General features: G+C 34.4%; 1 protein-coding gene across 4 annotated transcripts in view; it reads left to right on the forward strand.

The window, feature by feature from the left end:
- The window catches only part of LOC141456643 (soluble guanylate cyclase 88E-like), a 145,751-nt gene that overhangs the window by 113,936 nt on the left and 3,936 nt on the right, over nucleotides 1-27,879 (forward strand). The window contains exon 1 of one of the 4 annotated variants that reach the window (XR_012459905.1): nucleotides 15,576-15,939. The exons of the other annotated variants lie outside the window; for them this stretch is intronic. The gene's annotated coding sequence lies outside the window, so the exon portion shown is untranslated. Of the gene's footprint in view, nucleotides 1-15,575; nucleotides 15,940-27,879 lie in introns of those variants that run through there. 4 annotated transcript variants of the gene reach the window in all.

Genomic DNA, 27,879 nt, shown 5'->3' on the forward strand with positions numbered 1-27,879 from the left:
AAATAGAGGAGCAAAAGTAGCTGTAAATTAGAAAACATGGAAGGTTATTTTGAAGTTGCTACTCCATATAGCGTCAACTTCAACGATTGATGCAAAAGAAGAATGTGGATGGTATTCCAAAAATCATTTTAAAATCTATTTACCAATATTTTAAGTTAACCATCTTCCACTCGCTAGCTAAATTGGCCAATTTTTTTCAAAAAGAAGTTTAGATTTTAAATATTTAGGATTTGATTATACATAGGACCATTCTAAATTTTCCAGCACATTCTGTTTGATTTTTCCATTTTAAAACTATTCACTTCAAATAGGATTCAAAATACTTACTTAGTATTTTTTATTTAAGTTTATAATATTAGACTGAAAAGACAAGAAACTAAGCAACGCTACAAACTTCTCACCAGACTACTTGACAAACGATCTAAACTCAACCTACAAAACAAAAGACTCTTATACCTATTGTTATTGCGACCTATTTGGTCATACGGCATCGAAGTATGGGGATCGACTAAGCTTTCCAACTCACTACGCCTCCAGCCATTACAGTCAAAAATACTTCGAAAACTTCTTAACGCACCGTTCTATGTATCTAACCTCACTATCCATAATGACCTCAAAATTCCTTTCAATACAGATCTTGCTAACACTCGTTTCTTCAAATTTCATTCCTCTACCAGCAGCTCATCCTAACCCTCTCATAGTACACCTATCCTCTTCCACATTACCAGGTAATCCTCTAAGGAGATTGAAGAGAAGATGGCTTCGTGATCTACTCTTATCGTGAGAGCAAACCACGTTACTGGAGTGGCACCACTGGGTGCTTTCTCCTCTCATGATTTTCTTTTATTTCTTTTTTCTTTTACCAATATTTTTTCTAATATAATTTTTCAAAATATTATTTTGGTAACATTAACATTTTAAGCTGTAAAATAAAGATTAGTTGATAGCCTATACAATGATTAAGTAATCACTTAAAACTTACGACTCTTGAGAGTTCAAGGAGGACTGAAGGTTGAAGAAGGAAGGCCAGGCTATAGCGCTAATTCGAAGTATGATTTTTCTGAAGCGTAGACTATTTGACCGTATTTAAGACAGAGCTAATTGCAGACTGTATGTACTGTTGAGATTACGAGTAATAATAATAATAATAATAATAAGTAAGTTTATTTCACATAATACCATAAAAAGAAAGAAATACATTCATTAATACATATGAAAACTTAATACGGCAAGGATAACCGTCTGCTGGGGTTTGGTTAGATACAATTATGGCAGTGCCTTTTATAATATATATAATATAAATTCAACAAAATATTACCATTAATTTCAAAATTTATTTACTACAAATTTAATAATAATAATAGTGACCATTAACTGAAAATTAAAAAGAGAAACAAATATAAGAAAAGAAAAAAGAAACGAAAATTTGAGAGAAAGAGAGATAAATAAATTACAATTTTGTTATTAAATACAAATCAAAAGACATCCAAAACTGCTAATAGATAAAACAATTCATTATTGAACAATATTTATATTGTATTCGTTGAAGAACTGCTGAATACTAAATCTGGGGCTAGTGCGTTTATAATTAACAAATAGTGTATAAGAGAAATTTAAAAATTAAATTCATTTTTTTTTTTTTTGGCTCTAATGTAAGCAAGACGCGATTATTTATTGTGCTTATTAAAATTAAAAGTTTTTTGGTAATTTATGGACTATTTGTGCCGATTTTTGGTAAGTAAGTACCTTACCTCAAGTGGTACTTGATTCTAAAACATTCTCCGGTACATTGTGTTCGGAAGTTTGTTTTTTTCTTTCTTTTCCTAGTGACAATTTATTAGCATTATTATTAACTTATATTATGTGACAATTATTATTTTTAGTGAGTATTTCAGTTTTAGGATCTAATAAACTATATAAATAACATAGCAGTGTATTAAAAAGTAATTTTATAAATTTAACCTGGACAGTAACTTTAACATTTTTTTTTATAATTATAATCATCTGTAAAATTGTAAATATTATTATTAGTGTTAGGCAGTGTACATACGCATATAGTTCGATTTTCTTTTTTGTTTACTAACTTTTTATTACTCTCTTTCTGTTTATATTGTTATTCTCTTATTTATTTCTCTTTCACGATGAGCAATTCTAGTGACCGCACAGTAATAGCGACCTCCACGGACAACGAGTCCACTACGTCCACTTCTTACAAGAGGAACTATCCTTCCGGTGTCTCCCCCAAAAAATGCAAAAAAACCAAAAGCACACGGAATGCCTCTGCCAAGAAAGGACCCCAGGGCCCCATTGATCAACCACAAAACCTTCCTGCCTTTTTGCAACCAGCGACGCCCTCAGCTGAGAAACCCGAAGTAGCTCGGGGCCTAGCAACTGTTACGGCTCCTCCAGGAGTGCTGACTAATAATCCCTTCGCTCCTTTGACTGATCTACAGGACATGGAGACTGCAGCGCCCGCCTCAATACGTGTCCACAAGCCACCTCCTATTTACGTGAAAAACCTCAGTCAGTACAGTGTTTTATGCGCTGCATTATCGCAACTCGTGGGAAGAGATACCTTTATATGTAAAGCAAGAATCTCAGATCTAGTCATCCACGCAAAAACAATCGACAGCTACAGGGGTATCATCAGGTACCTCAAACAAAATAATGCAGACTACCATACCTTCCAACTGGAGGAAGACAAACCCTACAGGGTAGTCTTAAGACACCTCCATCAAAGCGTTCCCGTCCAATTCATAAAGGAAGAACTAAGTGAGCTGGGCCACACTGTTCGAAATGTGGCTCCAGTTATTCATCCAATCACCAAACAAACTTTGCCTCTCTTCTTTGTGGATCTCGAACCACGGCCAAATAACAAAGATGTTTTTAATATAGAAACTCTTTGTTACTCTAGAATAAAGGTTGAAGAGCCACACAAGCAACGGATTGTTGTGCAGTGCAAGCGTTGCCAGGAGTACGGGCATACGAAGAGCTATTGTCAGCACAGACCAAGGTGCGTAAAGTGTGCCGGCGAGCACTTTACTCAAGATTGCGGCAAGATGCCAACCACACCAGCCAAGTGTGCTCTCTGCAGCGGCGACCATACAGCCAGCTATAAAGGGTGTATGGTGTACAGAGAGTTGCAGCGAGCTCGGAGACAGCCTCCCGTGTACGAACATCGGTCAGCACAACGGAGTACTCCACAACCACCTCCAACACAACAGTCAAGAAACTTTCCTCCTCTGCATACTCCCTTCAATAACCAAAACCTATCATATGCAAGGGTGGCCGCGGGACCTCAGCCGCCTCCTATTTCTCAAATGCCCACAACCTCATCCACAGGAGACATCAATACACTTCTCACAAGCTTCTTAACTGACTTCAAATCCCTCATCACACCTCTGATATCTCTCCTTACAACTGTCGTTTCCAGACTCCTTCCTAACCAATCTCCTTAATGGCTCTTTCACAACACTCTCTCACCATCATCCTCTGGAATTCTAATGGACTGATTAACCGCAGACATGAACTAGAAATATTACTACGAGACAAACGTATTGACATCGCCCTTATAACTGAGACGCACTTCACTGACAGATCAAGATTTTTCATCCCAGGCTACACGACTTACAAGACCAATCACCCCGACGGAACTGGACACGGAGGAACTGCAATACTTATTCGAACTTCTTTACAACATTTCTTAATTCCCTACAACGCTACACCCTTCCTACAATCTACAGTAGTCTCTTTACTGACAGAGCCCTTCTCCTACACTTTTGCAGCTGTTTACTGTCCTCCTAACCACAATATCCATCAAAACGATTTCTCATCCTTTCTCTCTTCTCTCGGTTCTCGTTTCATATGTGGTGGCGATTACAACGCTAAGCATCCCAGTTGGGGCAGCCGGGTGGCGAATCCGAGAGGTCGAACTCTTAGCACCATCCTCAATCAAAATAGTTACATTTCCTTATCCCCTTCTCAACCGACTTACTGGCCAACTTCTCCACGCAAAAGACCTGACCTTCTTGACTTCTTTATCTGTTCCAATATTACCTCTTTACACACTGACATACACACATTAAACGACTTGTCTTCAGATCATAGCCCCGTCATTCTAACCCTTGACATTCACCCAAAACAAGCTCTTCCCCGACAAACCCTAATAAACGGAACTGTTGACTGGGACTTATTTCGAGAAACTCTTGACGAAAAACTGAACTTAAATGTGTCCTTAAAAACTCCTCAACAACTAGACGATAACGTGGCATACTTGACTACCGCTATTCAGCAAAGTATTTGGCATTCTTCTCAACGGACTTCACCCAACAGAACTGCACCATTACCTTTAAATCTACCTATACACTTGAGAGAACTGATAACGCGCAAACGTCGCGCAAGAGCTCTTTGGCATCGCACCAGATATCCCTCTCACAAAAGACTGTTTAACCAACTTACTAGAGAACTGACAACAAAACTAAGGGACTACTTTAACGACCAATTCTCGGATTATACACAATCACTCACAACTGAAGACAACTCTCTGTGGACAGCAACCAAAAGAATTCTCAAATACAAAAAAACTTCTCACCCACTAAGACGCCCGGACAATTCTTGGGCTAAATCCGACGAGGAGAGAGCCCAGTACTTTGCCGAACATCTTTCTACAGTCTTTACTCCTCATCCCGACGTACAAGACTTACAACATACTGAACATATTCTCAAAGAACTGGACATCCCTTTACAACTTTCACCTCCTCCCAAGCCATTCACTCCTAAAGACATCATGGACGTAATCAACTGTCTTCCCAAAAAGAAAAGTCCGGGCTATGACCTGATTACTGCTAACATCCTTTTACAACTCTCCAAGAAAGCAATAGTATTTCTTACTACTCTTTATAATGCTGTACTTCGAACCACTTACTTTCCTATTCTCTACAAATTCTCTTCTGTAACAATGATCCCTAAACCAAATAAACCTTCTCATATCCCAAGCTCTTACCGACCCATCAGCCTTCTACCCATCCTGGGGAAAGTCCTGGAAAAACTTCTACTACTCCGCCTCCAAACTGAAATAGCCCCTTTAAATATCATTCCTGACCATCAGTTCGGTTTTCGGAGTTGCCACTCGACTGTTCTCCAAGCACATCGAGTGGTGGATGTAATCGCTACTTCCCTTGAATTAAAGCAGTATTGCCCGGGTGTCTTCCTTGACATATCTCAGGCATTCGACAGGGTATGGCACACGGGACTGCTTTATAAACTCAAACGCCTACTGTCTTCTACCTTTTACCTCATTCTTAAGTCTTATCTCTCCGACCGTTTCTTCCTAGTCAAACAAGGCTCTTCTTCTTCTCTTATCCTTCCAATACTCGCTGGAGTTCCGCAAGGAAGCATTCTAGCCCCCTTACTTTATATTCTCTATACTGCCGACTTACCAACTAACCCGACTACAATTACTTTCACATTCGCCGACGACACTGCAATTCTTTCTCCTCATCTAGATCCTGTAATAGCATGCCGTGCCCTCCAATCACACCTCAATCTTCTAGAGCCTTGGCTGCAAAAGTGGAGAATCAAAGTGAATGAAATGAAATCTAAATACATAGTATTTACCTTAAACAAGAAAACTCTCCCTCCTCTCTCCTTCCACAATACTTCCATACCAATGACTAACCAAGTACGATATCTCGGACTACATCTTGACAAACGACTAACATGGAACCCACACACGAGACTCAAACGAACTGACCTCAATCTGAGGTATAAAATGTTGAAAAGACTACTCGACAAACGATCAAAACTGACCCTGACAAACAAACGAACACTATATACCGCTCTACTTGCCCCAATATGGACGTACGGAATACAACTTTACGGAAGCGCCAAAAAATCGAACATCAACCGACTTCAGACCTTACAATCTAAAATTCTAAGAACAATAGTTAACGCTCCCTTCTACGTCTCCAATCATACTATACACTCTGATCTCAATATTCCTCTCGTTTCTGAAATAGCCCAAACTCGATACACAAAACTCCATTCAAATCTACACGGTCACTACAACCTTCTGATTCACAACATGTCTACCACAACACTTCCTTCTAATCCTCAACGCAGACTAAAGCGGCGGTGGCCACGCGACCATCTCAACACAACGCCGACCTCCTAGGAAGGTTGCTGTGTAAGCTTGCCAATCTGGCGAACTAACGGCTTCCATCACTGGATGGTCGTCGTTCACTCCAATCACGCCCTTGCTGCACATGCATGTGCGCGTATGTGTATGGATATGCATATACGTGCATGTGTATTTGTGCCATCCCTTTTCACTCATCACTTTTGCTTATTGTACTGCATACAGTTGCAAAATAAATAAACAAATTAAAAAAAAAAAAAAAAAAATTCATTTTTTATTATTCTCCTGTATTGCCATGCTGCAACCACGTATCTAATTAGGTGAGACCAATCAGGACCGTTCAGCACATTGAGGAAGAAACCGAACGAAAGAAATCTTTCCCCAAACACAGATAAACGGTAGGGAGCAAGAATAGGGCACTCTGCAACAAAGTGAAAGGTGTCCTCCTTTACCCTATAATTACAAAGAGAACATTCCTCCTCTCTGTCAAGGTTGCAAGGTTTATGGTTGAGGTTCAGCAATTCTCCTCTCAGCTTTAATATCCACCTTATCTCAGTAATACCGTTTTCGAAGTATGATTTTTCTGAAGCGTAGACTATTTGACCGTATTTAAGACAGAGCTAATTGCAGACTGTATGTACTGTTGAGATTACGAGTGAAGGATCATCAATAACTGTGACGTGATTTTCTCCAGGCGTCTTTATTCTAATGAATAATTGGTAGCGTTGTTGAGTGACCAAGTATTCTCAGGGAATAAGGTTATGATAACAGGCAACCAGCCTGTCTTAGGAGAGTATCAATAATACTCAGAAAGCACCTGAGCTTTGTCGGCAGACAATGATGCAGCACAATAGTGGAGCCAAATCTTGTACGCATACAAACATTCGTAGCTATTAGTGGGAACCCCTGTGAAGAGACAAGCGAAAAAGTTCATTATTAGCCATTCGCATAACTGCAACAAAGACGGGCCAACGAATTTCTGGACGTGAAGTAAACACATGCTACGCAAGCACTTGTCAACGGATTGGCGGAGTAGATTTGTCCGAAAGAAGAAGATACGGCACTACACATGTACTTGATGTATGAAGGTTGTTGATGCTGAGATTTTGGCACTTTAAAAAATAAAACTATCTCGTGCTTTCAAAATCGTTCTCCAGACTTCCCAATCAACATGGACCGGTTCAGTTCTAACTAGACAGTACCAGGCTACAAGCTGACTGGCCAACCACCACCTAATAAAATCAAATTTAAATTGATTCCCAATTTTTGGATTAGAAAATTAAGTTTAGATGTAGACAACGGATGGATTTATATTTCTTAATACATTTAGGAGAGTTAATTTTGTCTTAAAGGTGGAAGATTCTAAATATTGTATTCATAAACTACTTTTACAATTCCTTTATTTTATGTCATAATATTAGCAAACTTTTATTGCTTCCAGATTTTCATGGAGGAATCCATATCTCCTTCCTGGGTGCTCCCAGGTGTTGAATTGGGGCTTAGATTCGCATTAAACCCTACTTAAGTTTTACCGAGCGGTACACGAAACCTTTTAAATGGAATGGCTTGGTTTTACTTTACCCGTATTGAGCAGAATAGGAATCCCTCAGCAGTTTCTGAAATATTTCAATTTAAAAGTATTTTTATAGTTTTTTTTTAATAAATTGCATCTTAGATTGTAATAAGTGGTTCATAATTAACCGCAGGTCACCAAACTGTCCTGACATTATATCTCCTCCTACCTTCCAATAATTTCCCTGTCAGTTCAACAAATATGGCAAGTTCTCTAAAATAATGAACTTATTTTAGGAGTTAACCCGCAAAGCTTTGCAAAATTTATGGTTTTCCATTTCCTTTGTCTAAGTAAGCCGTGGGTGTCGCCCACTATATTTTGGGTGGTATCTTTGAAGGGTTCCCAGGTTAAATTAGACTAACTTACACCAGCCGCCCAAGAAGAATTTATTTCGAAGAGACATAAATTCCATATTATTAAAACATAATTTAAAAAAGACGTTATTTCATGTAATAAAGTGGTTACAAAAGAAAGGTTTTGTAAAAAAAAAAGTACCATGGTTCTATAATTCATTCCCATGAATGTTTGCAAACACGATATTGTATGAAGCTTTTAGATATTGAAAACTTATTTCCTTACATATTGTGTCCCATTGAAATAAATAGTTAGTCAAATTGTGAGAAAGTTTAAGGAAACAACAATGACTTTGACGACGATATATTTGTGAAGTTTGGGAAGAAAAATCACTGTACAAAATTCGTATTTGTTTGAAACGCAATCATCTGATTTTTTTAAGATTGTAATAGAATTTAAGCTGCAGAAAAGACTGCGAGGGATCAAACAGCTAGCATATATTAAAAATTTAGAAAGAATTGGTCATTTTTCATTCTCTTGTAGTCCTGCTCTCTTGAAACTTTTTGAAATAGATATTTACTGTAAATATCCGTTGTGTATTTCATTAAATTACAAAAAGTTGTTAATGATAAATAAGTAGAAAATGTTACAAAATGTCTAAAATGAAAAGTAACAGAAATGCTACAACTTTAAATTTCGATTTGGTCGCACCATTTGACCCGATAGGAAAGTAGCGATCTCTTAACCGAATTTTTAAAGTCCTACTTAAAGCAATGGATTTTTCTACTCTTTTTTTTTATTTTATCAAAAATGGCTCTTAAGTATTTTTGTAAACTTCGTACATTCCATATTGGTTTACAAAATTTTTCTTTTATTATTATTATTCAATAGGATGAACAATTAATGCCAGTTTCAGTCATTATAAAGTTTATTATGCTGAGCTTTCGACCTAGGGATTAAGTCATCTTTAGGGCTAATTTACAATATACTGTTTTACATCATTAGAGGGTTGGTGTGTCTTCTGTCTTGTCTGTTCATGGTCTGAAACCATGAGCAAATTTCAGTCCATGAACAGACAAGACAGAAGACACACCAACCCCTCTAATGATGTAAAACAGTATATTGTAAATTAGCCCTAAAGTTTATAATGACTGAAACTGGCATTAATTTTTCATCCTATTGAAACTATGATTCAGTCACCAAAAATAATGAACATTATTATTATTTTTAGAAAAGATGAGCCTTATTTCATCGCAATCCCACATCCAAAACGCCTTTTAAAGCATACATTCATTAATTTTATAGATAATTAAAAAAAAAAAATGGATGTGAGAGATCGAAATTTTTGTAAATAGCGATGTTGCATATTTAGGAGTTTTATCAGCCCCAGTTTATTGTGGAATTCAATTCTATCAAAACTTCCTAAGGCTTTGTTTGATGGAAAATAAATGAATTGAAACAGTTAAGCTCGTGTTCATGCAGGCTAATGTGTACTTGTAGAATTAATATAACAACCAGTCGGGATTTGTTTCCAGTGTACACCAGTAGGGTGCAGTGCCAGGCGGAGCGCCCAGCTGTAAGCGTCTCTACTTGTAATGAAAGGATTTACACTCAACTTTAAATCATGCGGCATTATACAAACTTGATAATTAATATTTTCTATACTTCTCTTCGAATTTTAGTGGTTGTGGCTCTGGAAATCTTAATCCTACGGCTTTTTAAAGAAATATGTAATATAAGTACAACGAAACAAGAAACTGCGAAACGCTTAAGTTGTTGATCCCTTCTCACTTCAAATTTTCCATTTTTACGTCTCAGAAAGTAATTAATTCAAATCATAGCCGTAGAAGGCGCCACGGTAGCCGAGCGGGTTAAGAGGCGAGACCTGCAAAGCTAATATGCATTGTGGTACTGGGTTCGATTCCCGGTCTTGGCCTTGGATTTTATTTAATGGTTAAATGAGAAATAGTAAAGTACGTTTGCTATTCGCCTCCGTCCGCGACACCTAGTAAATGGTAGTTGGAAGTTAAGCCCCGCCGGAAAAAATAGGCGATTACTTTACTTCATAGCCGTAGAATTAATTTGGAAGAAAACTATACTCATAAGGAAGCGTCTTTTCCCGTCATAGAAACAAAAGTAGGAAACACTCACATGATTTTTTTCTTACCACTATTTTGGAGGTTTCAAAACATGAAGAACTGAGAAGTATTTTGAGAACCACATCTTGTGGCAGCAATTAAATTCGGAGGATCACCTGGTTTGGCCACATAGAATGGAACAGCGAAGAGGTCCATGAAAAGTGTATGATTCGTGAGAGAGGCGGTCATGAGTTAAACCCAGGAAGGTTGGTTCTAGGATCTAGGAGACGATTCGTCGGTAGCGGAAAACAGCAAGTGAAAGGAAAGCCAGAAGTCTCTTGCAGGTGGAGACCATGTCAAGTTTGGACAGTAGGATAAATGAGATGAAACAGAATGAAACAAATGAAATACGATGGACAATGTAAAACAAAAAGTGTAATTTCCATTACTACCTCTAATAATTGTGAAACATTAGAACACATGTATGTCCTGGTTATAAACCAATTCGAAAACAATATCTATCCAGATCTATTACTGATAAAACTAATTCGAATGAACTTTTAATAATTCAAATCAATAATCACAAACAAAATCACTTTTAAAATTAAGATCATTTCTTTAATGAATAAGACAGCTTAAAGATTATTTCCTAATCTGCTGAGTGTAAAAAGAATGTAAATTATTTCCAAGAATAAGAAGAAGATATGAAGAAGAAGAAGAAAAATATGATTCCGGATCATCAGTTCGGATTTCGGAGACATCACTCAACTTCTCACCAGGTGCTTCGCGTGGTAGACACTATCGCTACCTCCCTCGAGCGAAAGCAGTATTGCCCGAGTGTTTTCCTTGACGTCGCTCAGGCGTTCGACAGGGTGTGGCACGAGGGACTACTTTTTAAGCTGAGGGAGATTCTTCCTCATACTACCTCATCCTCAAATCCTACCTAAAAGATCGATATTTCAGAATGAACTGTGGAGCAGCAGAATCTGATAACCATCTAGCTCGAGCTGGTGTTCCTCAGGGCAGTGTCCTAGGTCCTATTCTTTACTCCTTATATACAGCAGATATACCTCAACATCCAAATACTATCCTTTCCACCTTCGCTGATGATACTGCAATCTTATCTCCTCATTCCGATCCTCTTATCGCTACACGAACTCATCAAACGCATATCAACCACTTATAGGACTGGCTTATCAAATGGCGAATCAAAACTAACGTTACGAAATCAAAATACATAGTATTTACTCTAAGACGAAAAATCCTACCTCCCATCATCTTGAACCAAACTCATATACCAACTGTGGACAAAGTACGCTACCTTGGACTGCACCAAGACAAAAGGTTGACATAGAGTCCCCATACTAGACTGAAAAGACAAGAAACTAACCAACACTACAAACTTCTCGCCAGACTACTTGACAAACGTTATAAACTCAACCTACAAAACAAAAGACTCTTGTACCTATTGTTATTGCGACCTATTTGGTCATACGGTATTGAAGTATGGGGATCGACTAAACGTTCCAATTCTTTACGCATTCAGACTTTACAATCAAAAATACTACGAAAACTACTTAACGCTCCGTTCTATATTTCTAACCTCACCATTCATAATGACCTCAAAATCCCTTTCATCAACGACCTTACTAAAACTGGTTTCTTAAAATTTCATTCCTTTCAGCAGCTCATCCTAATCCTTTAATTGAACACTTATCTTCTTCCACATAACCAGGCAATCCTCCAAGAAGATTGAAGAGAAGATGGCCCCGCGACCTACTCTCCTCATAACAGTATAGTGAGTGATCTGATCACGTTAATGGAGTGTCGCCACTGGGTGCCTTCTCCAATTTTTAATCAAGACACTATATTACATCGCATTTGCTTGTTGCAACAACCGTTGCAGTCGCAATTTTCAAAAAAGATTAAAAAAAAGAAGAAAAAAAAAGAATATTTAGATCTCATTTAATTTGATCTTTTCTTTTTATTATTATTTTATTTACCCGTCCTATTCACGTATAGCAATCTCATAATAAATAATTATTTTCATTTTCTTTGTAATTGCAAAGTATATTTTAATTTTGTATGCAAGTATTTTCTCTTTAAATTGTACAATTAATTGTTAAGCACACAACCCTTATTATATTTACACTAAATACATTAATCTACTTCCTTTAATAAAAATTTAATGTTGCAATCAATAACTATTGTTATTTTATTGAAACTTTTTGTAAACAAATAGTTACAGCATAAAGGAATTGTAATCATTTAAATGTTGTATAAGTTGTTATTATTAGCCCTAGAGTGTCTGTGTGTCATGTTTTCGTGAATAGTCACCTAAACATTACAATTAAAACTTGTTGATGATTTAAAATCTTTTACTCTCTAGATATTGTATTACTATAGTTACACAATATGAGAAATTGGCCAGAATACGAGTACTATTTCCTTCGTTCCTTCTAAAATTCTGTGCAGCTTTATAAATAATATATACCATCTGGATCTTACCATCAGTTGCCATGGTGAGTTCCCAAAGTGGGCCAAATATCTAAAAGATTGAGTTTTAAAGAGATGGAAGAGTTTGCCAAAAAGGATTGGAACAAGTGGGTAAAGTGGTTTGACTGGATATTTTCAACTGCCTAAAAAGGAAAACTTTGACAAATCAAACTTAACTTCCAAAACAGTTAATATTCGAAGTTAAGTTGGAAGGCTACAGTTAAATTAGATTGGAACTACCTCTAAACTTTCCATGAATTATGAAAAGTGAAATTAAGATAGTATTTACTTCAAAGTATTCACTTTGAAAATAAAATTTGTCGTCTTATTTTGTATTTTAAATACTTTTTCGCTACTTTCTTTATTTTGATTGAATGGTTTATTTTTTAATTCTTATTGCTAGAACCAGAAGTAACAATGAATAAATATTTTTTGAGATCATCTCCAAAAATGGCTCCGACTAAATTTATTATATTTTATGTACGCAAAAACCTTTTTTTCAAAACATTTTTCTATGTAAATTCGAATAAGGGTAATTTTTGGGAAGGGAGGTGTGGTTGGCTTTTCCAGGTCGAAGCGTTTTCATCATTTTCCTACCAGCATGGCCTCCTAGTTGGGTTTAACTTGCTGTCTGTAAAGCGTCCTGACTATCACAGAAGCTACTTATCTCTATTGTATCCTTCTAGATCCCCTCCAACAAATTATAGTATTCTATTATTCCAAATAACTCCACCTGGGTACACTAAAGCAAATCTCCCCAATGTTTACAGTCTTGGTAGTCCTTCTTGGATCTAAGATATCTGTTCCAGAAAACCCGTGAGCTGTGAAACAATTTATCATATTCTCTTTCAACGTTAACTAAAATTTATTATCTTCTTTGTTCAGTTTTTTTTTGTCTTCTTGAATATGTGAAATTTTGTGGTGAATTCTTAACTTTAATTTGTCATATCTAATTTTAAGAACAGGATTTTGTACAACATTTTCACACAATCTCTATGGACCGAATGACCTGTTTCATTATCTTTCAATAATAATAATGATTTAAAAATAGCGAATATGTTTATTTAGTTTAATATCTTCAGCTGTGGTGAAGGTTATGAATCACCACTCTAAAGGGTTTGTCCTGTTTTAATTGGTAAGTGTGGTATGTATATTTCTTATCTTTCAGATAATGAACAATGCTTCTGTAGGATTCCTACGGTTAGCGCTGTCCAAAATGGTTCCTGAGAGGTTCGTTTTGCTTGTGTAAGTTGCTGGCTCCAACTAAAAGTGTGATTTCTCTACAGAATTCCATATAATTCTGTAGGTTTTTGTTGTAAATTGGAGGAGGTATTCTCCAATTTGTATTTTTTTTGTGGCTTTTCCGTGGTATTCGTTTTCATAGTGTCGTCGTCTTTTAGGTTTTCGAATTTTTTTTTCGGAGATAATGCCCGGAGGGGCAGATATTGTGGTGGCCGGTAAAGAGGTGACACTTACCTAGGTTAGCATTGCAGTGCTCATTGCAGTCGGTTCACTTTTTGTTGTCGATTTGGTTACTCTTTTGTAGTAGCTGTAAGCTTCTACTTTTTCGTCTTCTTTTTGGGCGGTGAGCACCCAGTCGCGCTAATTCTTTTGGCCTCTTTGGTGATCGCCTTGATGGTGGTCATTGATGTTTTGGTAGTAAAACTATCATCTGATTCACTTTCTTCGTCGCTGAGGCTCATTTTACCTACAGCTCTTCTTTTACTGTGGTTGTTTTTATTAAGAGGCGCTATTAAGATAACAATCAAATTGTCAATATAATAGAAAAGTTAATACAATAAAGTCTCAATTTATCTCAAAAAAGTAAATTAAACTCATCACAAAATATTTAGTGTCTAGTTTACACAATTGCTAAACATATTTTGTAGAATTATTAAGCGAACTTACTTTTATTTAAAGAATTGTAAATTGTAAATTTTTTCCAACTTACTTTATATTCAAGTAAATAATACAATACTGCCTCCAGTCTTATCATTGGTCAATGTATTCATATCCTTGTACAGTGCACTCAACTGCACTGTTGCACTTGTGCTAAATATCCATTTGTCTGTAAATAATATATCCAAGAACTAGCTCAACGAGATAATTTAAAATATGTATATACACTGTACGTCGATGAGAGGAATCCATGCGTTATGCTAACGCCGGCATTAATCTCTTTCATCATCAAGAAAAATCAATAGTGCATCTATGTTCAATTTAAAGATTTATAAAAAGAGCTATTCAACCTAGAAAGTAGAAAAAAAAAAAAGATGGAAATACAAGAAAATAATGAAGGCAGTGGATACTTCACAAAGAAAGAGCTTAGCAAAACAAAGCTAGGAAGAATTTTATGAGCATATTCATAAGATGGGACATTTTTTTTAAGCCTCTTAGCATGAGAGAGATGTTGTGTCTTCGGCAAAAAGTATTTTTGCTTTTCAAAATTTTTTTTATAGTCTCAAGGAATGTTCCTTGATATAATTCACGATAAATATTATAAAATGTTTAAGAAAGATATCTAATCACTTCCATAGCATAACTAGGCGTAAAATTTCACTTTGTCCATTTTAATAACTAGTTTTAATAGCAATTTCACCCTTAACTATACAAAATAAAACTATTATATCGTTAATAATTTAAGAAAAACAGATATCTAAACGAAGATAACAATCTGTTTATAAAACCTAAATTCAACTCAGTGTTTATACTCTTACATGGAAGCTAATTCTGCTTTCTAGAAACTAGCATTTTAGGCAATTCGTTGATATTCATAATATAATTACATGTTGGTAAAAATGGCAGGATTTGGGACTCTATTGAATAATTTATCGACAGATATTTTTTAAATAAAACGCCTCCACGAACGGCTGTCGGTGGATGAAAATGATGAAAACATAATAAAATCTTAGTATATATGTTATAAAATACTTGTACTTATATAAATTGCTCTCAATTGGATAAACTTGTGGAATAAATGAGAATAGTTAGTGGGGAAGGTAACAAAGGATGGATTGGAAAGCAGCATGACGATAGTAGCGCTACCAAGGCAAATGGTTTCAAGAAAAGTTTTAGGTTATTGTTATGGTTATAAAAGGCATGTTGCCGAGGAGCACGCGCCTGGCTTGTGTCCTCACTCGATAATGATGTGGACGGCGAGTTCTCACGTCCCTCTGTCTGCGTCTATCTGCCAACAATGCACATGATTAGAGCTTTCCAGCCCTCCTGTCTATTGCCACTTCATAGTCACAGCTACTTCACAACAAGAGGACACCGTGCTTCTGCCTAAATATTGTCCTCAACTACCACAGTTCAACAGATTATTGTCGGCCTTTTATCTACTACCAGCGCGGCCAAAAAAGGTGTGTTCTTTATTTATAATTTTTTTTTTTTTTCTATTTCATCACTTGGTTACAGAGCGTTGTTCCCTAGTCTAACTTCTTTTTAGATATTATTAAGTAGCCTCTTCTTCTTTATAAGAACACGCTTCTTCACTTACTAGCAATGAGTTCCCAACCTTGCAGTATAGTAGAAGCCATCTTGATGCCAATAACCGTCTCTCCCGCCACTTCTCTAAAACCTTCCATCACTTCAATTGGCTTTCAACCTAAAATATATTTCACTAGTCAATGTTCTGGAAATTCTTATGGACAAGAAGTAGAATATGTATAAGCTCAATTTATCCATATAATAATTATATTTCTAAAAGCTCCTAATAACTTTATAACTTTCCTTTTTGTGGATCACTAATTTCCTTCGTTACAAGAATCTAGTTTACTCCATGGAAGGGTCCCCTAACAAGGTTGGTTTTAGTCCCTTAACGATCTACTATGTTGTATGTGAGGGTCGTTGGATATAATGGTTCTTGAAAAGGTTGTTGACTGTTTAGAGTTGTATTTAGTCATAATTTCGGAGTTAATCACGAAAGAAAAAAACAAAGATAAAAATAATAGTTTAGAATGCCTACAGTATACCTAATGGTCATTTTATGCTAGAATTTACAACTCAACAATAACTCTAACGAATAAGTTAAAATGGTTAACTTTTACTACAGATTCCACAGAACGAAAAATGGTGCACTAGACATCTTTAGAAAAGAAAAGCAGCAAAACTGATCTTCCTTAAAAGTCCCTTAGATGAACTTCATTTTGTTCTACACAAAGAAGATTAGTTAGTCAATCTTCTTTAAAGCATTAACGGCATTTCAAGCCCTTGGGAATATGTAATGCTCATTGCATTCACTGTGTGACGATTTTTCTTTAACGTTATTTATGTGAGAAAGAAGGAAAGTACTTCTACTTTTTAAAAATAAATGCCCGTTCACTAAGAAATGCATGTAACATAAATAAGTTCAAATTGAAGTGAAAAATGTTCAGGAGAGATGCTAAAATTAAAAGTGTAACGAGATACTGTAAAGATTGTAATGGCCGTTCGTCCAGTTTTCATAAATTTCTTGAATAAACATAAACTTAAATTTTTTCTCTTTTACCTTTATGTTAATATTTGTAATCAATTTTTAAATCATCTATATAAAGTTCGCTTCTTTCTTGATTTTATTTTTAACTTTTCTTTTTTCTTTTGTATTTTAAAAGTAAATTTTGCCTTTGTGCGTATCGGGCGATCGGATCCAGGCACTGCAGCACAACGACCCTTTCCAAAGTGCTAGCAGTGTTAAAACTAGAGATTTAGTTAACCTACTCATTCATAGATAGCAGTATTATTTATTTATTAATGTTTATTAACAGGAATATTTTTACATAGGTGTATGTATACAATAATTTAACATTATTATTGCTTTGGATATTATCCGTCAGCAGAGTTGCAAATGCGAAGTTACATTTTAAGAATCAATATAAATATAATAATTAAAAATAATAATAAAAAACAAGAAAAAACACTTATTAAAGAAAAAAAAACTCTGTTTTTTTGATGAATATTAATTATAATTAAATTCTCTAACTAATAGAGATCTATAATATAATGCCTCTTTCAAAAATCCGACTAAGGCAGTCCAGTTTTGGCCGTTCAGAAGGTTTAGCAGCTCATTTTCTGATAAGGAATATTTATTAAAATATCTATATTAAAACTGTCCGGTAGGACAGTTGTATAAGGGTTGATCGTCAAAAAGTGCACGAAAAAGCGTAACGTTAAAAAACACCCAACTTTGACAATTTTTTTCTCTTTTTCTATAAAAGATAAAATTCCCAAATTTTCTTTAAATTATAGGGCAAACCCTCATTTACTTAACAAAAACTTACAGTTTTAAAAGTTAAGTATAAGGGTTGATTAAACGCCAAAAGGTACACAAATCAGCAGTTCCCAACATTTCATTAATACTTCATTGATATAATTTAAGTAATTTTACTGCATTAACTTTTCCTTCACATTTTTTAGAATTTATTAGATGTCACAGACCCTTATGCTGGCCATTTTCGTCTACAAAATATTTACTCAAGTAGCACACCATTTAACTTAGATTGACTGTAATATCTATTTATCTATAATAATCAAACTATTAATCACAGGTGAAAAAGAAAACGTTATAAAAAATATAAAAAAAATAAGAGGCTAAAAAATTCATAAACTTTTTTTACATCAATGATTTTATGCATTTATTTTTATTTTTAAATAAAAATCATTGGTTTAAGTTCATTCTTCGATTAAAGTAATTGTTATTTTATGTTGTAGTCAAACGTTTGTAATAATAAGTAATAAATAATCTGGCTTTATCGCAAATAATATAGTTTTCTTCAATTACATTCTCAATCTAGGTGTTCTTCCCACAATGTTATATATATGTAATATAAAATAAAGAAAATAAAGATATGCATATTTTTAGGACAGCTAATTATTCCAGTATTTTACCATAAGTAAAATTAGGGGGACTAAATTAAATTACAATTGAGAAATGAGTAAATATTGTTGAATAATCTACTTGTTATTAACTGTATGTTATTTGTGCTCACGAATATTTCGGTAAGACGAATTTAAGACTGAAATATTGTTTTGAATCCTCCGTGATTGAAATTTAAAAAGTGGCCGACTCTAACTTTGTTTTTTTCTACTTTAACATGCATGTATATGTGACTACTCAGAATAATTCATCACTCATTTTATCATAATTATAATAAAAAAATATTATGAATGAACTGGCCAGCATAAGGGTCTGTGACATCTAATAAATTCTAAAAAATGTGAAGGAAAAGTTAATGCAGTAAAATTACTTAAATTATATCAATGAAGTATTAATGAAATGTTGGGAACTGCTGATTTGTGTACCTTTTGGCGTTTAATCAACCCTTATACTTAACTTTTAAAACTGTAAGTTTTTGTTAAGGAGATTTTTGTACCTTTTGGATAGATTTTCCTTTTTGTCTATTTGCAAAGTTACGTCTGCTTTACAGATTTTTTAAAATTTGGAATAAGCTATTCTATCATTATAACCTGATAAGGTGTTAAATCGGAACCGTAACTACCACTGGAGAGATCTTTTTAAAGAATGATTATAGTTGCGGTCCCCAAACCATCCTCAATAACCATTTTTTTGAGAAAGCGTTTTGAATAAAATAGGAAGGTATTTGTACGTAAATAGCAAAATTAAACTGCGATTTCAGTACTTCCTTTTAAGAAGAGCAAGAAAAATAAACTGTGATTACAGTACTTCTCCCTAAAAGGCAAAGATTTTGAATCGAACGACAATTCATTGATGTAAATCGGTTCACTCATTGATAATTTTAACGATCGCATACTTCCTCTTAGTAGGTGTAAGAGCATGATGGCACCTCACAGCCACGTAGAGGAGCTTTAATCACTTCTTCGTGCTAAATTTTATCAAAATCGGACTAAGCTTTGTAGAAATATTGGTAATAATAGTTTTAGAAAGGGCCTTATTTGGGTGGGGCAAACTCCCCTCCTTATGAGGCACGGCGTCGAGACTTTTAAAGTGCAAATCTGTACAAAATTTCGATTCGAATGACACTTCATTCATGAAAATCGGTTCACGTGTCGATAATTTGAAACGATTGCTATACTTCCCCTTAACAAGTGTAAGAGCAGATCGTCGCTTTATTGTTACGTAGGGGAGCCCTAACCCTATCATCCTACCAAATTTTATCAAAATCGGGCCAAGATTTACAGAGTAATTAGTAATAATAATTTTGGAGGGGGCCTTACATAAAGGGGGCTAACTCCTCTCCCATTCGATGTACAGGGCCGAGACCCCCAAAAAGGCACATCTACATAAAATTCCGAATCGAACGACACCTCATTCATGAAAATCGGTTCACGCGTTTAGGCGCTACGTTGTTTACAAAAAAGGTAACAAGAACAACAACAACAACAACAACAACAAGAAGAAGAAGAAGAACAAGAACAAGAACATTTTTTGAAAAAGCCGTTTTTGCTCATTTTCGGCAACTTTTTTCTCGAAACCTATTAGATCTGGGTGGTTGCAAAAAAATTACAGTTATAAAGGAGGATTTGCCCTATATTATAAAGAAAATTTGGGAATTTTATCTTTTATAGAAAAATAGAAAAAAATTGTCAAAGTTGGGTGTTTTTCAACGTTACACTTTTTCGTGCAGTTTTTGATGGTCAACCCTTATACAACTGTCCTACCGGACAGTTTTAATAACTGTAATTTTTTTGCAACAACCCAGATCTAATTGGTTTTGAGAAAAAAGTTGCCGAAAATGAGCAAAAACGGCTTTTTCAAAAAATGTTCTTGTTCTTGTTCTTGTTCTTATTCTTGTTCTTGTTCTTGTTCTTGTTCTTGTTGTTGTTACCTTTTTTGTAAACTGCGTAGCGCCTAAACGCGTGAACCGATTTTCATGAATGAGGTGTCATTCGAGTCGGAATTTTATGTAGATGTGCCTTTTGGGGGTCTCGACGCTGTACATCGAATGGGAGAGGAGTTAGCCCCCTTTATGTAAGGCCCCCTCAAAAATTATTATTTCTAATTTCTCTGTAAATCTTGGCCCGATTTTGATAAAATTTGATAGGATGATAGGGTTGGGGCTTTCCTACATAACATTGAAGCGACGATCTGCTCTTACACTTGTTAAGAGGAAGTATAGCAATCGTTTCAAATTATCGAGACGTGAACCGATTTTCATGAATGAAGTGTCATTCGAATCGAAAGTTTGTAAAGATTTGCACTTTAAAGGTCTCGACGCTATGCCTCATAAGGAGGGGAGTTTGCCCTTCCCAAATAAGGCCCTTTCTAAAACTATTATTACCAATATTTCTACAAAGCTTAGTTCGATTTTGATAAAATTTAGCACGAAGAAGTGATTAAAGCTCCTCTACATGGCTGTGAAGTGCCATCATGCTCTTACACCTACTAAGAGGAAGTACTGCAATCGTTAAAATTATCAATGAGTGAACCGATTTACATCAATGAATTGTCGTTCGATTCAAAATCTTTGCCTCTTTGCCTTTTAGGGAGAAGTACTGTAATCGCAGTTTATTTTTCTTGCTCCTCTTAAAAGGAAGTACTGAAATCGCAGTTTAATTTTTGCTATTTACGCACAAATACCTTCCTATTTTATTCAAAACGCTTTCTCAAAAAAGCAGATATGTAACTTTGCAAAATAGACAAAAAGAAAAATCTATCCAAAAGGTACAAAAATCTCCTTAACAAAAACTTACAGTTTAAAAAGTTAAGTATAAGGGTTGATTAAACACCAAAAGGTACACAAATCAGCAAGTATCCATCATTTCATTTATATTTAATTTAAGTAATTTTACTGCATTAACTTTCTTCACATTTTTAGAATTTATTAGATGTCACAGACCCTTATGCTGGCCAGTTATTCATAATATTTTTTCATTATAATTATGATAAAATGAATTATGAATTATTCTGAGTAGTCATATACACATGCATGTTAAAGTAGAAAAAAACAAAGTTAGAGTCGGCCACTTATATTACATATATACAACATTGTGGGAAGAACATCTAGATTGAGAATGTAATTGAAGAAAACTATATTATTTGCGATAAAGTCAGATTATTTATTACTTATTATTACAAACGTTTGACTCCTACATAAAATAACAATTACTTTGATCGAAGAATGAACTTAAACCGACGATTTTTATTTAAAAATAAAAATAAAAAAATGAATAAAATAAAATCATTGATGTATGTTGGAGTAAACATTTTTTTAGAAAAGTTTTTGAACTTTTTAGCCTCATACTTTTTTTCTTTTTAACCTGTAATTAATAGTTTGATTATTATAGATAAATAGATACTATTACAATCTAGTCTACAGTCTTGAAAAAATATTTTGTAGATGAAAATGGCCAGCATAAGGGTCTGTGACATCTAATAAATTCTAAAAATGTGAAGAAAGTTAATGCAGTAAAATTACTTAAATTAAATATAAATGAAATGATGGATACTTGCTGATTTGTGTACCTTTTGGTGTTTAATCAACCCTTATACTTAACTTTTTAAACTGTAAGTTTTTGTTAAGGAGTATCTATATGGCTTCAATATGGGACAAATAGCGATCAAGTGCTTTACATTTTCTATTTCCCTGCAGTTACAGAGAGAACAAAGCTGACATTCTTCAGGTCTAAATGGTCTATAATTTAAATTTAACAGCTCACACCGAGCCTTCAATATTAGCTTAACCTCATTTAATGGCCAACAATCTATATAACTAGAACGATTATAATCTAACAAGGGGTATAATCCATGCGAAACACCTTGCCTTGCATTTACTTCCGCATTAGCTCTTTCTTCCCGGTTTATGTTACCAATTAGTTCACCTATACTGGATTCCCAAACTGTCACTATAGTGTCACCATCTGCCTCTGTATTAAAACTGTCCGGTAGGACAGTTGTATAAGGGTTGATCATCAAAAAGTGCACGAAAAAGCGTAACGTTGAAAAACACCCAACTTTGACAATTTTTTTCTCTTTTTCTATAAAAGATAAAATTCCCAAATTTTCTTTAAATTATAGGGCAAACCCTCATTTATAACTGTAATTTTTTTGCAACAACCCAGATCTAATTGGTTTTGAGAAAAAAGTTGCCGAAAATGAGCAAAAACGGCTTTTTCAAAAAATGTTCTTGTTCTTGTTCTTGTTCTTGTTCTTATTCTTGTTCTTGTTCTTGTTCTTGTTGTTGTTACCTTTTTTGTAAACTGCGTAGCGCCTAAACGCGTGAACCGATTTTCATGAATGAGGTGTCATTCGAGTCGGAATTTTATGTAGATGTGCCTTTTGGGGGTCTCGACGCTGTACATCGAATGGGAGAGGAGTTAGCCCCCTTTATGTAAGGCCCCCTCAAAAATTATTATTTCTAATTTCTCTGTAAATCTTGGCCCGATTTTGATAAAATTTGATAGGATGATAGGGTTAGGGCTTTCCTACATAACATTGAAGCGACGATCTGCTCTTACACTTGTTAAGAGGAAGTATAGCAATTGTTTCAAATTATCGAGACGTGAACCGATTTTCATGAATGAAGTGTCATTCGAATCGAAAGTTTGTAAAGATTTGCACTTTAAAGGTCTCGACGCTATGCCTCATAAGGAGGGGAGTTTGCCCTTCCCAAATAAGGCCCTTTCTAAAACTATTATTACCAATATTTCTACAAAGCTTAGTTCGATTTTGATAAAATTTAGCACGAAGAAGTGATTAAAGCTCCTCTACATGGCTGTGAAGTGCCATCATGCTCTTACACCTACTAAGAGGAAGTACTGCAATCGTTAAAATTATCAATGAGTGAACCGATTTACATCAATGAATTGTCGTTCGATTCAAAATCTTTGCCTTTTAGGGAGAAGTACTGTAATCGCAGTTTATTTTTCTTGCTCCTCTTAAAAGGAAGTACTGAAATCGCAGTTTAATTTTTGCTATTTACGCACAAATACCTTCCTATTTTATTCAAAACGCTTTCTCAAAAAAGCAGATATGTAACTTTGCAAAATAGACAAAAAGAAAAATTTATCCAAAAGGTACAAAAATCTCCTTAACAAAAACTTACAGTTTAAAAAGTTAAGTATAAGGGTTGATTAAACACCAAAAGGTACACAAATCAGCAAGTATCAATCATTTCATTTATACTTCATTGATATTATTTAAGTAATTTTACTGCATTAACTTTTCCTTCACATTTTTAGAATTTATTAGATGTCACAGACCCTTATGCTGGCCAGTTATTCATAATATTTTTTCATTATAATTATGATAAAATGAGTTATGAATTATTCTGAGTAGTCATATACACATGCATGTTAAAGTAGAAAAAGACAAAGTTAGAGTCGGCCACTTATATTACATATATACAACATTGTGGGAAGAACACCTAGATTGAGAATGTAATTGAAGAAAACTATATTATTTGCGATAAAGTCAGATTATTTATTACTTATTATTACAAACGTTTGACTCCTACATAAAATAACAATTACTTTGATCGAAGAATGAACTTAAACCGACGATTTTTATTTAAAAATAAAAATAAAAAAATGAATAAAATAAAATCAATTATGTATGTTGGAGTAAACATTTTTTTAGAAAAGTTTTTGAACTTTTTAGCCTCATACTTTTTTTCTTTTTAACCTGTAATTAATAGTTTGATTATTATAGATAAATAGATACTATTACAATCTAGTCTACAGTCTTGAAAAAATATTTTGTAGATGAAAATGGCCAGCATAATGGGTCTGTGACATCTAATAAATTCTAAAAATGTGAAGGAAAAGTTAATGCAGTAAAATTACTTAAATAATATCAATGAAGTATAAATGAAATGATGGATACTTGCTGATTTGTGTACCTTTTGGTGTTTAATCAACCCTTATACTTAACTTTTTAAACTGTAAGTTTTTGTTAAGGAGTTAATATTATATTGATTACACAAATTTTTCCAAATTTGACACCAGTATAAATTTCTTTTAATTACTTCTGTCGCAACAATTCGTGGCAGTCTGCAATTAGGCAATTTTAAGACCTTTGCTACATAATTTAAATGAAGTTTCAAAGTATACAAGTACATACTGGAAATCTTCAATTCCAAATTTAAAATGTAATTTGGCGCATTGCTTGGAAGCGCAAATAATTTTTTAAAAAAGAATCTTTGTAGTTTTTCCACTTGTTCGTACCTATTATACCCCCAAACTTGAGCAGCATAACACATGACAGTCCTCGATACTGCATTGAACACCTTCACCTTGGAGGAAAGAGGTACCTTACTGTTACAAAACACATTCTGCCAAGTACAGTTAATCCCGAGTTTCGCCGAAGAGAGCTTTTCTTTCAAGTGATAGTTAAGGGATAAAGTAGGAGTAAGATGAACCCCCAAGTACTTGTAATTGTTTACAATTTCTATCTTTTTACCATCAAAGTCTCAGCTTCCCCCACACCTTCCACCTTTTTTCATAGATAGCAGTAAATATTAAAAAATATGTACAAACCTTTGGGTATTTTATCCCTTAAAGAGGAAAAATCAATTTACCAGACGTTAGCAAAATGAATCGAATGAAAGAAACAAATATTCAATATCCGTGAAGCGGTTTACGTGTTTTTAAACTTCCTAGATTGCTTTTATTGTACCCAGATTTGTTAAAGTTACATTCTATATTGCTTTGAATGACACTTATTTTATTCAAATTGATAAATAACATACAGTTGACCATTAGCGCTTAGTTACTGATGATTAAAACAATTTATTATGAAAGAATCGGGTTTTTTTCACATAACTGTATGCACTATACTGTATTTAATACATTCATATGACGCGGTGAGAATGAAAGTGGCGTAAGTGCATTTTGAGCAGTTTTGAGACAAAACGAGTTTTGTGTTTTACTCTGGAAAAAATACAGATAATAAAAACAGCTTTATTATTTTTTTTTATTATTACGCAGAATCAAATTTTTTGTTGTATATTAGAATGTAATGGGATTTTAATTATATGGGAATGTAATTATTTTAGAAAATGCAAAAATGTGACTTACTTCATTGTCATTCTCAGCATATCTGGCGTAAGGTTAAACACAACGGCATTTTAAAACCAATGATAAGGGTTTTATTTCATAAACTAAATGCTTCAAAATGCAGAAGATTCATCACTGAGACTGATTTTACTAGCAGATCTTATTTCAACATAACCGACTACACTATCCACAAAACTGATCACCCTGATGATACCTCACATAGAGAGCATTGCAATAGGAATAAGAAAACTGTCTTCAACACAATCTGATCCCAACTAGTCCTACCAATTCTCTTCAATCAACAGTCATCTCTCTCCCAATAAACTGAACAGACGATTCAAACTTCTCTCTAGACTTCTCGACAAGCGATGTAAACACTTACTACAGAATAAATGACTTATCTACACTATGATACCTGCCAGGACTTACGGAATGGAACTTTGGTGCTCAGCCAAAGCTTCCAATATCTACCAAATTCAATCCTTCCAGTCAAAAACACTCCGACGAGCTCCTTACTATGTCCCTAACTTCTACCTTGCACCGAGATTTCCTTGTTCCTTATGTTTCAAAAGCTGTAAGATCCTGTTATATTAAATTACACACATCAATCACCTCACATCCTAATCCACTAGTATCTTAACTTACTGCATTGCCTGGAAATACTCCAAGACGGCTGAAGCGCAGGTGGCCACGCGATCTAAATGAAGTAAGTGCCAGTGCACAATAGTGAACTGTACCTTTTTGGGAGTTTTCTTTGGGAATGGGTGAATTCTCCCCTCATGCTATTTGTGTACTTATCTATTATCATGTATCAACTTCACTTAATGCAGAAATATTAATGCAGTTGTAAAAGTAAAGTAAAAAAACAAAACAAAAAATCCAAATTAAAATTTAACTAATAATAACAACACTAAGGTTTATATTTAATTTTCAGTTAACTAAAACCACGTAACAATTCACTAATTAACACCACACGACAACAAACTTCACCAAGAAAACAGTCATAAAGAAACAAGCAATCTGGTGGAATGCGCCACTGACATTCTCACCGGGTCATATAAGTTAATTTAATATTGATAGAATTCATACATTGATGTACTCCAAATTGAGTTAATGAAAATCTAATTTCTTCGCAATCCAGCTGATGGGCAACTGCAGAAAAAAGATTGGATGCTCTCAGTAGTTATTTAAGGATTCTCATAAGGTCAAATAATTCTAATTAATAAAAAATTCGTTAAAATGTAATTAAAAAAAAGTATATGGCTAACTTTAAAGTACATCAAGTAGAACAATTAAGTAATTAAGTTCATTCAGAAAAATGTTTTGAAAATATAGAAGTCAAAATTTGCAAAAATTTTCTTCTAACCTGATATTATATCGAACAGACTACAAACATACTAATATCGAATAGTCTACAAGCATAATATCGAACAGACTACAAACATAATATCGAATAGTCTACAAGCATAATATCGAATAGTCTACAATCATAATATCGAATAGTCTCCTATACTGTTAATATGAATTCTAAGTTCGAGGAAAACTTACTTAAGTAAATTGTTGTGAAAGAAAATCAAAGTTGAACTGTTAATTCCAGATTGTTTCTTTTTTTAAAGTTCTTTTAAAGTTCAAAAAAAATGTTGCGACATTTTTCAAAATTATTCATACTCCTGTAACACTGTGAGTCGAAGTCGAAATGAAAAAAAAGAAGAGAGTGATGGTGGCGAGGAAGGTCATCTTTATTTTATGAGGTTAGGAATCAGTCCCTTGCCACCTACACAACGCCATAAAATCATCTAATCAACTCTCTTTCGCTGTTAATAAAACCGGCAGGAATTCTTGGAGTGCAGATTTTTTTTTTTTTTTTTATAAATAAAACTTAGAAATAAAATAGAGAAAACACTTTCTTATTAAAATATTCATGAGCCAGCAAGAATTCTGCCAGTTTACTAGTCCTTGTTTTCCACTTCTGTCTATTTCTCTGTCTTTAAGTAACGAATTGTCCAGAGTAATATTTACCCAACACATCTAAGTTTACTTAAAATGCAAACTTTTATTTAGGTAATCTTCTCTCATTTGTTACTTTCTCATGCAGTTGATTAGGAGAAGGTAATTTGCCCTGAAGCGCAAAAGGAAGCTTACTCCAAATCCCTTCTCTCAAAAGTGTTCTTAATCGAATTTTGAGAGGGAAATAGTGCAATGTACGAGTTTAAAGAAAATCGTTTAGCCGTTTTTGAAAATCGTCTCAAAAGAGGAGAAAATCTCAACTGCAATGGTTCTTCCGGAAAAAGATTTTGTTCGTTAAATTACAGTAAGTTTGTTTAGTATGGCCCGAAAAGTATACTACATAC

Source organism: Rhodnius prolixus, unplaced genomic scaffold, assembly GCF_049639745.1.
Source record: "Rhodnius prolixus isolate KJV_2025 unplaced genomic scaffold, Rpr scaffold_10, whole genome shotgun sequence".
Lineage (NCBI taxonomy): Eukaryota > Metazoa > Arthropoda > Insecta > Hemiptera > Reduviidae > Rhodnius > Rhodnius prolixus.